Raw genomic sequence first — 16140 nt, 5'->3', positions numbered from 1 at the left:
ACTGGAAAAGGAAGGATCCACATATTCATAAAATAATAATGATTATGATAAAAATAATACATAATAATATTCGTGTTTATTTAGTTATTTATTCATGTTTTCTTTATAAAAAGCAGGGTAGTCCCATTCAAGCCAGAGGCCTGCTTTACAAGGGAGCCCTGCTATCAATCACAATTCGAACATTATACAATCACAGTTATAACACACGCAATTAAAATACACAATACAAAAATAATATATATATATATATACATAATAAACAAATAACATTGGGGGGTGAGGCCTATAACAAAAACAGTAGAAAACTAATTAGCTTGCCTGGAATTTACGGACGTAAATAATAATATTAGTAATAATAATAATTATAATGGTCATAATAGCAATCATATTTTTTTAGTAACACAGTAAAAAAAATAGCACGAAGTTATTGGGTTTTATATGAAGCAATTTTTTGTGAAATTAGTTATATGCACATCGTCATGAATATTCATTAGGTGGGCTGATAATAACACATCCCCACTTTCCTTTTTCTTGTGTTATTACATGAAATCATAATTGTTTCATTTTTTCATGTTTGTGTAAATGTCTCCATTATGATGAAGTTGCAGCAATAAGTAAGGCGCTTAATCAGTTGTCAATCCAATTGTTCTAGGTCTTGTTAGAAAAATGTTGAATAAACCTATTTCATATAATAAAATACAAAAGAACAAGTGGGGATATGACATCATCAGCCCACCTAATGAATATTCATGAAGACATGCCTAGAACTGTTTCACCGGAATAAAGCAAATCTTTAAATTCCAATAACTTCTTTATTTGTTATCCGATATTGATCAAATTTTCAACATTTTGCTCAGTGAATTTTACTGTATTTATTGAGATATAAATATCTTCAGCCTGCAGCATCCCTTTAAGTCGAATCAAAACCATTTGTCGAAAATGAAAACAGAAGCGACCAGAAGGAAGGGCCCTGGAAATACATAAAGCAACACAATATGTGATGTGTACTTATGCCATAAGTAATGATGGAATATTGATGTTGGACATTTAGCCTAAGGTTCTGTGGTGTTACTTAATTACTGATATTGAAGGGAAAGTTTACCATGAAAATATGATTATTTTATTAAAAGTATAGAAAAATAGAGAACATACTGTTAAGGGTTTTATTGAAATCTGCCAAAGAACAACTGAGATATAAACAAATTTGTTTTTGTTTTCATGTACGCCACAGACGAGAAGCAAGCTATATGTCGTGTGATATAAATATCCAAAAAAATGCCATTTTAAAAATATGAAAGTGATTTCTCTTGTGCGGTACACACTCTAAAAAACGAAGAGCTAATTTAGCTCTTAAAGAGCGTGTACAGTGACTGCACCTCGGAGTGCTGATTTGTCTATAGTTCAAATTTGAACGAGAAAAATATATAGATAATCATCAGATGAGAAAATAAAAGATCGTATTCCGAATTATGTTACATGATATATGGGGAAGCTGCTCGCATATTGACGTCACAATAATTAATTTCAAAAACCTCAAAACTCTCCTCTCTTATTCTTTAATATGTTTGATAGAATTCAATTAAGCCTTCATCAATATTTTTTCTTATTTTAGTGTTTCTATTAGGACCAACTTGTCGTCGGGGTGCACTTCCCCTATAATGAATTTGCTCATTAGCCGATTATAGTGCCATGAAAGGCAAAAATAGTTGTATGTTTATTGCCTTTATTGGCATTGCATAATCTTAAAGGAGAATGAAACTCTTGGAGCAAGTTAGCTTTTGTGAAAGCAGAAAAATCAAAGAATAAGATCAACAAAAGTTTGAGTAAAATAGGACTAGCAATAGAAGAGTTATGAGCATTTGAATGTCGAGATCACTAATGCTATGGAGATCCTCCCATTGGCAATGCGACCAAGATCTATGATGTCACAGATGAACAACTCTCCCCTTTTGGATACTGAAAATATACCCCCAAAAATCTCTTTTTGTTCATTCTAATCATATGACAAACGATTCATCAATGATATAATGTTGTGAAACATCTGTACTTGTCCTCTCATAAAGAGAACACCTCACCTTGTGATAGACTCTATAAAAGTGAGAATATAAGTGAAATAAGTACTAAGTAATGAGGGAGTTGTACGTGTGTGACATCACAGATCTTGGTCGCATTGCCAATAGGAGGATCTACATGGCATTAGTGATCTCAATATTCAAATGCTCATAACTTTTTCATTATTCATTCGATCTTCCTCAAACTTTCAACAATATGTTTCTTTGATTTTTCTCTTTGATATGGATTCAGCTGGCTTCAAGGGTTTCATTCTCCTTTAAAGAGTACAGAGTGATTACCACGATTCTGTAGATATACCTTCCATTAATTTTCAAAGTCCTGTAATATTCGATAACCACGTGCCTTTGTTAAAGGATGTATGCAGGAACGTATGGTCTGCAGATTGACAGATAAGTATAGTATACATCCTGCAATGATAATATTGATAGGCTATATAAAAAGTCTGGTCACATGCACGGTTCTGAAGGTTATTTCAGGTTTCATGACGAGGAAGTCATTTCAAATTAATGTTGCCATGGATAAATGTTTAGCCGAATTCATGATTCACCGAAATGATATGGGCCTATATAATAGCGAGCAAAGGCTATAAAAGGATGACACCCAAAAACCTTGAGGGTGACACGACATTTGCTCCTGCGACATTTGCTCCTGTCTTAATATCTAAGAGGGCATAGGGTTAGAGATAGAAGTGCAATAGAGTGTTTGGTTCAGAATGATGTGAAGATAGGGATTGGGGTTTATTTAGTGCTGGAGGTTGGATTTCCCATCGGAGTGATTGTCGCCGGAGCAAATGTCATGGAACCTTAAATCTCAAAGACTTTAAATATAAATCCTCGAGATTTCAAGCTATTTTTAGGGATACGAACAAATTCCAGAATTCGATTGGAACCTCAACTACTCTATTTATTTCATGAATTAGCAATAAGAGTGAATGAAAGGGGGGGTGGGGCTTGTCAACATGCACAATCGTTCTCTCAAGGTCGGTTCTGGGATGAAATAAATCGAGGTAGACTGTACTTGGGGACCTATCGAATTCTGGATTTAGTTTTGTACAGGCCTGGATTTGTATCCTTAAAATATAGTTTGAAATCTCGGTGATTTGAATATAAAGCCTTTGAGGTCAAACTGAATCCTGAATTCGATTGGTCCCTAACTAGTCCAATAGGATTTATTTCAAATCCCTGCAAAAAGTGTCAATCGCGTGCGTACATTACTCTTCTCAAGTGTATAATAAACACAGATGATAACTAAAATGGATGCTCCGGGCTGAAGATATTTATATTTCAATAAATAGAGTAAAATTCACAGAGCAAAATGTGGAAGATTTGATCAAAATCCGGTAACAAATAACGAAGTTATTGAATTTGAATATTTGCATTATTCCGGTGAAACAATTCTAGGCATATCTTTATGAATATTCATTAGGTGGCTGATGATGTCATATTCCCACTTGGGGGGGGGGGGTATGTAATGTACTGCACATTAATTTTGCTGTGCTGTAATAATTAGGTTTTGTGTTGCATATAAAAATTCGATACTTTGATAAGTAAAGCATGAACTTATATACCAGCATGTCTTTATACAGTTTCGTTAGTACTAGGTATATGATTTGCTATTTAAAGGGTAAGTTCACCCTGAAGAAAAGTTTGTTGTTAAATAGCAGGAAAAAAATAATAAATATTGTTGAGGGATTGAGGAAAATCCATTAAGAATTAAGAAAGTTATTAGAATTTTAAGTTATGGATTTGTGACGTCATAAACGAGCAGCTGCCCCATATGTTATGTAATATAAAATGCATAAAATTTCAGGGTTTTTTTAAATAGTTCGTGATGATTTTTCTTTTCTTTTTTAAGACAGATGCGAAATGATTTGTCGGTTTTATACTAAAGGTACAGTAAAGACCATTTCAATGACATTTCATTGATTTTTTACCATATGATTATGTAGGAATGCTGCTCATATGACGTCACAAATCATATAATTAAAATTCTAATAACTTTTATATTATTTGGCGTCACAAATCATATAATTAAAATTCTAATAACTTTTATATTATTAGTTTTTCAAACCTTCTACAGTATTTTTTTTAATAATTTTTTTCTGCTATTTCAAAAGTAAAATTTTTTTCAGGGTGAACTTCCTCTTTAGTCGATTTTGTACATGGATAGTGGAAGATAACCTTTTTTTTTACATGTTGGGCCTGTTGTATCGTGCCGTATAGCGTTTTAACCCAGAAACCATTAGTTTCCATTACTGTGTTATCTGTTTCATACGTCCAAACCAACTCTAAGTTTGCATGTAATATGATAATTGTGAATACAAGATGTTTTGACAATATTCTATTCTCTCGGTCTTCACGATGAATTTCCGGTATTCTCAAAGCAAGTGATAGAAAATGAAAGTAAGGAAATGGAGACTCGTCTACTACCATCTCATGACACATCCGCATATAAGAAAAAGGCGAATATTTTGCGAATGTATAAAGTCATATCACGTAAATTTGATTTGATTTTATTTTTTTTCACATATTTCACAAGTACAAACAAAATTATGAAACAATATCAGAAAACTTATGAGAATACAAATCAGACAAGGCATAACAATTAATTCAAATTAAACAAAATAGCGATTTTGAATTAAAGACAATTTAAAAGAGTGAAATATGAGGGAACCTGCATAAAAAAGCAAAGCTTGTTAAGTCTGCAGGATCCAGAAAAAAAATCGGTCTTAATGAGGAGAGGACAGGTAAGTAAATTGATTATAACAAAGTAATGCCAAAAATGTGACGATTGTGTAAAGAATACCAAAAAAAATAAATAAATAAATAAAAAAGAGTCCGCCACTCTATGACAATTATTTATTACTCATTACTCGGCCAGAGCGTATTAACAAAGTGCATGAATATAAAATTTTACAAGGGGAAATTATAAGAATTGATAAGAATCGCTTTCAATTTACGTTTGAAGGCACTATGTACCATATCATCGGGAAGATCGTTCCAAAACCTGGGCCCTTCAAATTCTCTTGAAATTGATGAATACAATATCACTTTACATAATCGCTCAATATCCTTTGTGCTAAATTACGTGGAATAATGATTACAAAATTGAATGATGGATTGCACATGAAGCGCTTGTCACCTGGCATTGGTGTGTATAGATGCCACTTCAGATTCTGTCATCAGTAATTGATGATATGTAATTACATGGCGTTTTGATCATAATGTGAAGAAGTGCAATAGCTTTCGACGGAGAGGGTCCGACTTTTGCATAAGAAAGGTCAAGTTATTTTAATGATAACTCAATGAAACTCAAATTGAAGTTCATAACCTTTGAATTGCCCATTGTATGTTTATAGCATTATTTGGGTAGAATTATTTATGGTTCAAGAAGGTTTGTTGTTACGGAAGACAATTTGGTCAATCCAGCCAAGTTCTATATATGAATCAAGGTCACTTCGGCGGCAATACGAAATGTTGCGATTTGATATGGGAATACTGTTGTTGATGATGGTGGTGGTGGGTGGTTTTGATGGTGAGAAATTGGAGATAAAGATGATGATGATGATGATGATGGTAATGATGAATTTATGGTGATGATGAATTTAAGATGAGGAGGATGGAATGGATGATGATGATGATGATGGACATGATGATGCCATGGTAATGATGAATTTATGGTGATGATGAATTGATGATGATAATGATGATGATGATGATGGACATGAAGGTGGTGATGATGCCATGCGTGGTAATGATGAATTTATGGTGATGAAGATGAAGTTATGATGATGCCCGGTGATGGTGATGAGGATGGTAATTATTTATGCTGATTATGATGATGATGATGATGATGATGATGATGGTCATGGTCATGATCTTTTCTATAATACTTCTATAAACAAGAAATCGATTCCACTTCAATTTTAAACAAAGAGAAACGCAACAAAACTAGGCTTGCCTTCGAGACTCGTGAAATGAGGGCTTGAAACAAGGCTAGTCAAAACACAGTCAGTCTGCTGTAGCGGATGGCCCAAACACCCGACAACAGCAGACGATTGAAAATTCCACGCACGAAGAACAGAACACGGTTGCATTGTTCTGCAAACTGTGCATATCATTTTCGTCTCGGACCCCTCTGACAGAAAGCAATTATAATTACGACACACAAGATCGGTAATTCATCATTATGCCTATCACAATACATTTACCAGAATACAGTCATACAGAAACCATTAACAATATGATAGGGAAGTATATTCCCCCATTGAAATAAAGACAAATTCTACAAATGGTTCAATTAGTAGCGTCATTGCGTTGTAATAATGGCCTGTGTATTTCATAGTTTATGGGTATATTTTTGTTATTCTATTCCCAATGCTTATTCGTAGCTCTTGTGTACCTTGACGAGCTGCCAGGCTGCGTAACGTATTTTCACTTGAATATACATGTTAACTACAGAAATTGAATACAGAATTGGTTCGAATACGTAACCGAATACATGTAAGTGCTCGGGTTTGTAATAATGAATTGATAACTATATGCAATTTCCGAGGCGCCATATCCATCTCGAGATGCTCAAGGCGCACAAGTGAAGGGGGCAAACCAAATTACAAGTACCAGAAATGATAATTATGAGTTATAGACCTGAATTTCATACTTAAATTTTGTTTTACAGTAATTTTCCAATTCATTTCCATCAACTTTCAGTAGAATTTGAAGATAAAGGAGACAACAGGAAAACAATAATACGAGTAACTCTGCAAAGTTCTTGGATCTATAACACTTCCCTGGATTATGTATTGATCTCTTGTCATTTATGGCCTAAAAGTTGTCCTACATGACTGTTGTATAAAGCGATGTGTGAATTTATATTACCCATTATTTCCTTTGCATTGTTTAATATTATACTCCTGCAACTTACTGTCAATAATGGACATATCTACTGAAAATGGATGCAGGTAACCTTTGTTTTTTATTCAGCGGTATTATCTGCTCATGTGCAATATTTATTGTCATGATTATAATTAAATAGGTATAGAAATTAGAAGAATGGCATCTTGACAATAATTGTTTTGATCGAAAAGAACTAACACTGAAAGCTATAAAACCATGCATCAAGGACATAATATCTAAAGTTGGTTGAAATCCAAACTATTTGAGGTGGCTAGTTTGTTATATTGCATGCTTTTTCGCGGTTCCGTGTATTAGCAATGCAGCGTGCAGTTTATTAGCATAGTAACAATGACCGCACTTATGTCATGTCTGACCAATGAAGGTGCCGCTCTAATGAGTGCTGTGTGCATGATGGAGAGAAACTGAGACAGCGCACAGCTGATGCTGATATTAAAGGGACAATCGCACTTTCAAGATGAAAATGACTAGGTGTCAGGGTTGGTTATGTTTTCTTTCCTTTTCATTCATTCAGATTCAATATGCATGGGAGAGAGAAATGTGCGGTATGACTGACGTTGAATAATCTACTTCATATTCTGGAACAGGGAGCATAATTATAGAAAATTATAGAAAGCACGTTTCATATACTGCCATAGCTAGGAAAACATTTCCTTAAATTTACACAGTATTAGACATTATTTAGCCAAATAAACATGCATTTCCCTTTGATGCTGTGTAAATCTTTTTATAAAATGTCTACATTAAAATGAAAAGTCGTTGAGTATTAATAGTTTAAGCTAGGTCATTGGCGAATGAGAATTGATAGCACACGTTTATATGACAAGCGTAAAACGTTTCTTCTTCTACATAACTTGGTCCATATTTTGGCCATCGAATGGCAACCGCATGGAGCTGCCTGAACCATGATAAATTGCTTCACTGCCATTGTTACTGTGCTAATAAATTGTACACTGTAGGCCTATTGTCAATATAATACATATACCCACGAAAACCGTGCTATAAACATTTCAGCTCGAAATGAAAAACCCTTATTATATATATTTTTTACTAGAGAAGTTTACCTCCCTGTTCCTGTGGGATAAAGGGGGACAGGGGACGCGTCCACCCTACCAAAAAAAGCAGGGGGACACAATATCAAATGTCCCCCTACTATTTTTGGTCTTTTATGATGGAGAAAAATACATCATTCACAATCGAAATAATACATGTATTTTGCACTAAATGACCTTACATTTTGGGTGAAAACTTTTTACTTTTTTTGTCAAAGTTTCCAGCCCCTGGCCCCCCCCCCCTACCTTTGGGGACAGATTTCCGCCCATGCTTGAAAACAAAATGTCTATCATGCATGATCCACCTGGATACCACACAATTATTTGCCGACGTACCACTTTTAAAGGTCAAGTCCACCCCAGGAAAATGATCAGCTGACTTGAAAAAATATATAGAGAAAAATCAAACTAGCGTAGTGCTGAAAATTTCATCAAAATCGGGTGTAAAATGAGAAAGTTATGACATTTTAAAGTTTCGCTTATTTTTCACAGAACAGTGATATGAACAACTAGGTGAGTCAGTCGATGATGTCCATCACTCACTATTTCTTTTGTTTTTATTGTTTGAATTATACAATATGACATTTTTTATAGATTTGACAATAAGGACCAACTTGACTGAACCATGTAGTATTAAACAATGCTAATTCCACATTTGCAGGGAGGAATTAATCGTTGTATCACTTGACAATGAAGATAAAATTAGAATATTTCATATTTCATATAATAAAATACAAAAAAAAATAGTGAGTGGATGACGTCATAGTCTCCTCATTTGCATACCAGCCAGGATGTGCATATAACTGTTTTGTGAAATTAAGCGAAACTTTAAAATGTCATAACTTTCTTATTTTACATCCGATTTTGATGAAGTTTTCAGCGTTATTCTTGTTTGATTTTTCTCTACTTATTCAAATAAACTTTATTCTGGGGTGGACTTGACCTTTAATCACTTTTTCACAGCCATAATTTGAAACTGCTAAACCGCTTTTCTGGCAAAATTGTAGAGTTTTTTTTTCCATTTTCCGGAATAATGTTTCAATGAAAGAGCACAAGAAACCAACTTGGTTGAAAGGTCGACTTCTGCTTTGCCAATTTATCAGGGCCAACCCCCTGAAGATATAGCCTGTGAAAAGAGGTAGACAATAGGAATTATGAAACGAGGTAATTTCATCTATCTCGAAAGTAATTGATAATTAGTTTACATTCTGCATAACTTGAAGCCGTAAGAGAGATCACAGTGAAAACCATTTTTTTTACATTGAACATGTATTAAAAAGGAACTTTATATAGAGGAGGGACATAGATTATGAAAATTCGTAATTTCTGGTGTTATAAGGGTTACCCCCAAAGAAGGCGGATATGTAAAGACAGTTGAGCAAAAAGTATACAGGTAATAACACATCAGAGGCGGATCCAGGATTTTACGGTGGTATTTTTTGTTAGGAAAATTTCACTAGTAAAAAAGGGGGTCTTGACGGTGATTTATGTCACGAGATATTTGATGAGCAATAGAGAGAAGAAAAAAAGGTCTTCACTTGCATGTGCCCGACATTTTGCACAACAAATATTTTTCTCATGGGCTTGAAGAGAGGGGAGGGGGGGCAGGTCGGATGTGCCTTCCCAACCCCCTTACTGATACATTATTATTGATCGTAGATAGTATAAGACGCCCATAATAACAATCCCAAAGAGTAAGGGATTATGAACGATCGGGGGCGAAAGCTCGGTTCTTGTTGGGGGGAGGGGGTGGATCAGCCTGGATGGGGCCTGGATGTTGTGTTTTATTCACTGAATTTAGGATGAAAATCCAATAAACATGATATAGGGCAATTTCATAATATATGTCCACTGTGTGGGACCTTTATGAAATGTTCTGTCTCTGATTTCTTGTTCTATTCAATCATGGTTTATTTCGTATAAAACAGCACAGCCAAAAGGCTGAAATTAGCATGTTTACAGTAAAATGTTCACAAGTCATACATGGGTAAAAGCAACAATTACAATTTAAACAGGTACATGTGAGGATTTGTGATGATCTGTAATGTTCTCAAAGGACCATGACTTGGTCAGTTTATGAAGTGACGGAGGACTAGATCAAAATGGGCCCGGGGTGGGACGTTCAAAAAGGGTTGATCATTTCATGGAACTGCCATAATTATATAGCGAATATATGTGACAACTTTGTTTTGTATGGAGTATATTGTCATTTACTTCGAGCAATTTTCGCTTGCTTTAATCTCTTTCTAATTCGAGATACGACCCTCCTATTCTCGTATATTCTAATTGTTCCTATTTTAACCGTTGTATAGATTGGCAAGTGAATTAGTCAATTGGTATACACCCTATGAATTTGCTTCAGTATTATATTTATTCAGTGTTATTTCATGGCCCATCCATTATCTTACATATGAATTTGGCTCTATATTTACTTATTTATGGTCAAATTCATACGTGTCAATTTTTGTTGACACGGAATGTTAGTTTTACGATTCTCTTTTATCATGTCGCTGTCTAATATATTACAAAAAAGCGTTACAGGCCTATAATGTATATCACTCGGATGTGGCGCACATAATAATATGTATTTCATTATAATTGATATCGTGTTCAATTTCATGAATGAGACTGGTGACTGTTGTAAGTTGAAGATATCATGAAAGATATCTCACATGGCTCTACTTTAGGTAGGCCCTATTCCCTTTTAATGATATTATTTCATACAAAATAATATAGAATAAGACTAACAGGAGTGCCTAGTTCGAAGGGAAAAAAATGAGCACCAATATGAATATGAAATTCAAAAGTAAATTTGACATTTTGTTACCATGGTTATCCCCCCGAATGAAATCTATGTAATCCCATTATTGATTAAACTGTTTAGGGCCAAATTTATATTACATAATGATATACGTACTCTTTTTCTTCTTGTTTCTAGCGCCTGTAATTATCCATAATTATTTTTATTTTATTTTCTAAGCAAAATTGTTAGTTTGATGCCAGCATATTTACAATAAATAACCTAAAGGATACCTTCTGTGTAGGCACAAAGATACAAGGTATACAAACATGTAAGATATAACAAATGTGGAAAAACCTACGAGAGAGATACATAATTCAACAAAATGAATAGTTATAAATTCTAATAATAAGATTAAATAATGATAATGATGATAATAAGTGAAAAGTAATTTGAAGTGTTTAAATGGGAGAGCAAAACTCGATTTAAATCCTCTGGTGTGTTTTGCAGGTGTTATAGTGCGGTAGCTTCGTTTCGGTGTTGCGGGGTGAAACCTCGATTCTACCCTTAACAACTCCCGTTCGCTGAAGCGGAGAGCCCCTGGTAACAAGAGTTTTTGAACGTGATAGACGAGTGATAAATACTGCATAACAATGAACGCTGACTTACAAAGCACTTTGTCGCTTCACGCATGCGCAGAAGACAGCCAGCTGCGGTCGGCTGGCTTCGGTGAATAGGGCTTTCCCCTCGATCAGCTGTTTGAGTTAGTCATCCTAGTCTCCTTTTCCAGACACATTATAAAAACGTCTTTATCTGTAAAAAAAAAAGATAAACCCAGCATTGCGTTTTCTTCTACTATGACACTATATCGTGTATTGATTGAGCGTATCAAGTGCTATTGTGTCATAACTATTATACTAACTTTTTTTTAACCCACATGCATCATTATTATTCGTATTATTTTTATTATTGATATTATTATCATTATTATTATTATTATCATCATCATTATCATTATTATTATTATTATTGTTGTTATTATTATTATTATTATTATGAAGCGATTTCGATCATAAATTACTTATGCCTTTTGTTTCTTATATCTCGATAACGGTTCCATGATATTTGCTCCGGCGACAATTGCTCCGAAAATCCAAACCTGGGTTTAACACTATACCCTATCCTAAACATAATCCTAAGCCTACATCTTAGACGAAATTAGAGGTCAAGTCCACCTCAGAAAAATGTTGATTTGAATCAATAGATAAAAATCATACAAGCGAAATGCTGAATTGTGATCAAAATCGGATGTAAAATAAGAAAGTTCTGACTTTTTTTTCGCTTATTTTTCACAAATCAGGTATATGCACAATTTAGTCACATTAAGTATCGATGATGTCCCTCACTCACTATTTCTTTTGTTTTTTATTGTTTGAATTATACAATATTTATATTTATAGATTTGACAATAAGGACCAACTTGACTGAACCATAACATGTTAAACGATGGTAATGCCACATGTGCGGGGAGAAATAAAACTTTGTTTCACGGGACAATGAGGAGAAAATTAGAATATTTCATATAATAAAATACAAAAGAAATAGTGAGTGATGTCATCAGTTCCCTCATTTGCATACCGAACGGGATGTGCATATAACTATTTTGTGACATAAAGCGAAACTTTAAAAATGTCTTAACTTTCTTATTCTACATCCGATTTTGATGAAATTTTTAGTGCTATGCTTGTTGGATTTGAATCTTTTTATTCAGATCAACTTTCTGTTGGGGTGGACTTGTTCTTTAAGCCCAGATCAATTGTCGCAGGAGCAAAATGTCGTGTCACCCTCGAGGTTACTGTATGGTTTCAGAGCTTTATATTCATTCCATTTGCATAAAAATGGCTTCCCACCAATTTTAATGAATGTATGGTCGGTTCTTTCTGTGTGTTTTGTATAACTAACATCCTGTAGTAAAAAAACACCGAAAACAAGTTTCCGTTCGAATCGGCCTAATTAAAAGAAATTATCAGGAAATGATTTCAAAGAAAGGAAAAAATGATTTATGGGCGATATTCCTTGTTTCACCTAACTGTTGTTGCTTTCATTAACATTAACAAATGAAATGGTTTAGAAAATATTGATTCAGTTCTAAGAACATGTAGGCCTATAGGTAACAGCAGAAAAAAAATCTATATCAAATAATCTCAACGGAGTCTTAATGAGCTTTGATTTATGTAATTTCATAACAATCAAAATGATTGGGAATTTCTCACAAGACAGTCGCAAGATAGCTTCGAACTTGTAAGACCAGGGGCCCGTAACACAAAACCTAGCAATGATCGTAGAACATTTTTCTACGATTGATTCCATTGGCTACAATGTACAATCAATCGTGAAAGTCAAGCTTACGATCAATTGCTAACCTTTGTGTTACGGGCCCAGGGTATTCTCTCTGATAAAATGTTATGTTCGTCACTTTTCGAATCCAGAGGAAATTGAATCACGAGTCTTCACTTACGATAATCACCAATACGATTAATCACGAACATGACCTCTCGAGATAACTGCATTGTGACGTAGTGTGACGTAGACATGATGCGTGATTTCGTTCACGATACCGTGTCTCCCGTGCCTGGATTACAGAAGGCTGGCTGGGGGAAGGATCATGTAATTAGATGATGTGAAAGAGGTTATTGTATTGTCCTGCATGTTCATGAAAAGGGGACCGTAACAGCGTCAACATGGTAAAGACAGACTTTTGTGCTCAACAGACAAAATTTGCCTTGTGCGAGCGAAAGCAGGAAAGCACAATTTAGACTAAGTCAAAATCATACTATAAAAAAACATACGGTACCTCTTTGTAAAGAGAGCTAGCACATGGAGACAGAGAGTTGTCCAAATATTGTAGGCCTGCACCTTTATTATGCGAAAGACTATTTCCTCACCATAAATTGCCGATTTGATTTATTCACTTATATTTAAGTTTCAGTGATTTTAATGGGCAGAATTACTCTCCCCCTATTTCTTTTACCAAAACGTTAAAGTAGCAGTATGCAATATGATTTGATATCAGATAATTACTGTACAATCTTTACCCCCCCCCCCCACATGAATGAACTGGTGACGGAATGTGGAAGAGATGTAAAGGGAGGGGAGATTGAGGGGAAGGGGGGCACATGCGGGCTGCGCCACCAGGGGACAAGGGACAGTCTCACCTTCTGATTTTCAATTAAGAAACATAAACGAGGGGGGGCTGAAGAAGAAAAGAAAACATTAAAATGAGGGAGAGGAGGGGGGAGAGAATGAACATATGAAGGAAAAGAGGGGTCTACCTCATAACACTTCTATTATCCAGTTGAGAAAATATGACATTTTTGTCCCCCCCCCCCCCCCCCTCCCCATACCCTGCCAAGGATACCCCTGGGACCTCCCATTGGCAGACACACAAAACACAGGTAATAAAGACAATAAAATTTAGGACTCTACTAATAGTCGAATGAATTAATCTTATTCCAAAATGATCAGAGGTCCGTTAACTACGACCATGAACCTGAATTCCAAAACAATTAGTATCCTAAGCCCCAAAATATATTGTAATTATCCCCCCCCCCCGCCCCCTGACGAAAACTCGCCTCATGTCTAATTGTCTATACATAAAAATATCGACTTCTATATATTGTCACCCGCGTGGTATAAACTATATTCATAATTCATAACAAGCCATTTTACTCGAGAGTATATATATATACCGGCTTGTTTCCATAAATCCACTGCGTGTTCTTTGTCTCTGGCTCAGAAATACATCAATCAACTTAGGAGTGGAATGTTCTTTGTTCCACCAACCCTCTTCCTCCTTTTCCAATCCCAATTCAAATTGTATAAGTGGCTCGAACAAACGGCATATTGGGGGTTATTTGATATATCTACACAATTTCAACTTATGCTGATAAAAGGGTAGTCGAGAATCTGTGGACACAAAAAGAAAATTGAGCCAAAAGAAAAAAAAAGCTGAGCTCAATAGATAGGTGACCCCGTGACCCTTCTTTGTAGCTCGTCAGACAAAGACGAACGAGCACATTCTTGGGGAGGTCCGAGAGATTCGATTTGGAAATGATTTTTCCCTCTTGATTTTTGTGAATAAAATGAGAAGGAAAGAAAAATGGAAGGGGATTAGAACAGGGCAAAATAAGCGAAACTGTTTTTTTTTTAGTTGTTGTTACGAAAGGAGGCACTCGGTGTAAGGGTGGTTCCTCTTTGTTTGCGTGTAATAAAAAAAATAATAATAATATGTCCATTTATAATAGCGCAGTAACTATGTGCATATAATGATTTAACTCCGCTCTGATACTTGGTATCATATTATTACCCCGGCTGTAGCTGAGCCGCCATATTAATAGGCGCTAAAGCGTTCAAGGAATAAATCATACCGGGTACCCATTCACCGCACCTGGGTCAAGTGCAGCACAATGTGGATAAATTTCTTGCCGAAGGAAATTACGCCATGGCTGGGATGAAGGTGTGTGAGGGTGTGTGTGTGTGTTGGGGTGTATATGGGGGTGCCTAATGAGGTAATTGGCACAAGAACCTAACACTCTCTAACCCCTTTTTTTAATTATGTCGGAATATGCGTCTCTGAACAGAGCTGGTGACGTCATTTTGTATCTACACTCCAAAAAAAATATTGGGTAAAAGTGCTCCATGAGGGTAATTATTTGTCCAACCAACTTTGGGCATTTCCTTTGAGATTTTTTATTTATCCAGTGTGATGAAAGTTTTGCCCATTCTAAAGTAATTGCTGTTTTATGTTTAACCTTACTAGACAATATGCTTCCCGCATTGGGTAAAATACTAACCGAATTGATTGGACACATAATTACCCTCGTGGTGGTAAAGATTTTCGCATACATTCGTAATTCTGAAGGTTCTTTATTCCGAAGGTTCGGATATTCCGAAGGTTCGTTATTCCGAAGGTTTGTATTTCCGAAGGTTCGTTAGCCCGAAAACGAAATAAGGGTCGTAATCCCGAAGGTTCGTTAGTCCGAAAACGAAATGATTAACGAACCTTATTTCGTTTTCAGATTAACGAACCTTCGGAACAACGAACCTTATTTCGTTTTCGGATTAACGAACCTTCGGAACATCGAACCTTATTTCGTTTTCGGACTATCGAACCTTCGGAATAACGAACCTGCGGAATAACACCACAAACGTTCGGATTAACGAACCCTTTTGCGTTTTCGGATTAACGAACATCGAGGTATAGGCAATTTACGTGTTTCGGAATTACGAACCTTCGGAATTACGAAGTGTAACCAAGATTTTACCCAACATTTTTTTACAGTGTAGCACTTTGCAATAACCA

This window comes from Lytechinus pictus, chromosome 8 (assembly GCF_037042905.1).
Source record: "Lytechinus pictus isolate F3 Inbred chromosome 8, Lp3.0, whole genome shotgun sequence".
In the NCBI taxonomy this organism is placed as follows: Eukaryota; Metazoa; Echinodermata; class Echinoidea; order Temnopleuroida; family Toxopneustidae; genus Lytechinus; species Lytechinus pictus.
Note: the sequence above shows the minus strand (reverse complement) of the source record.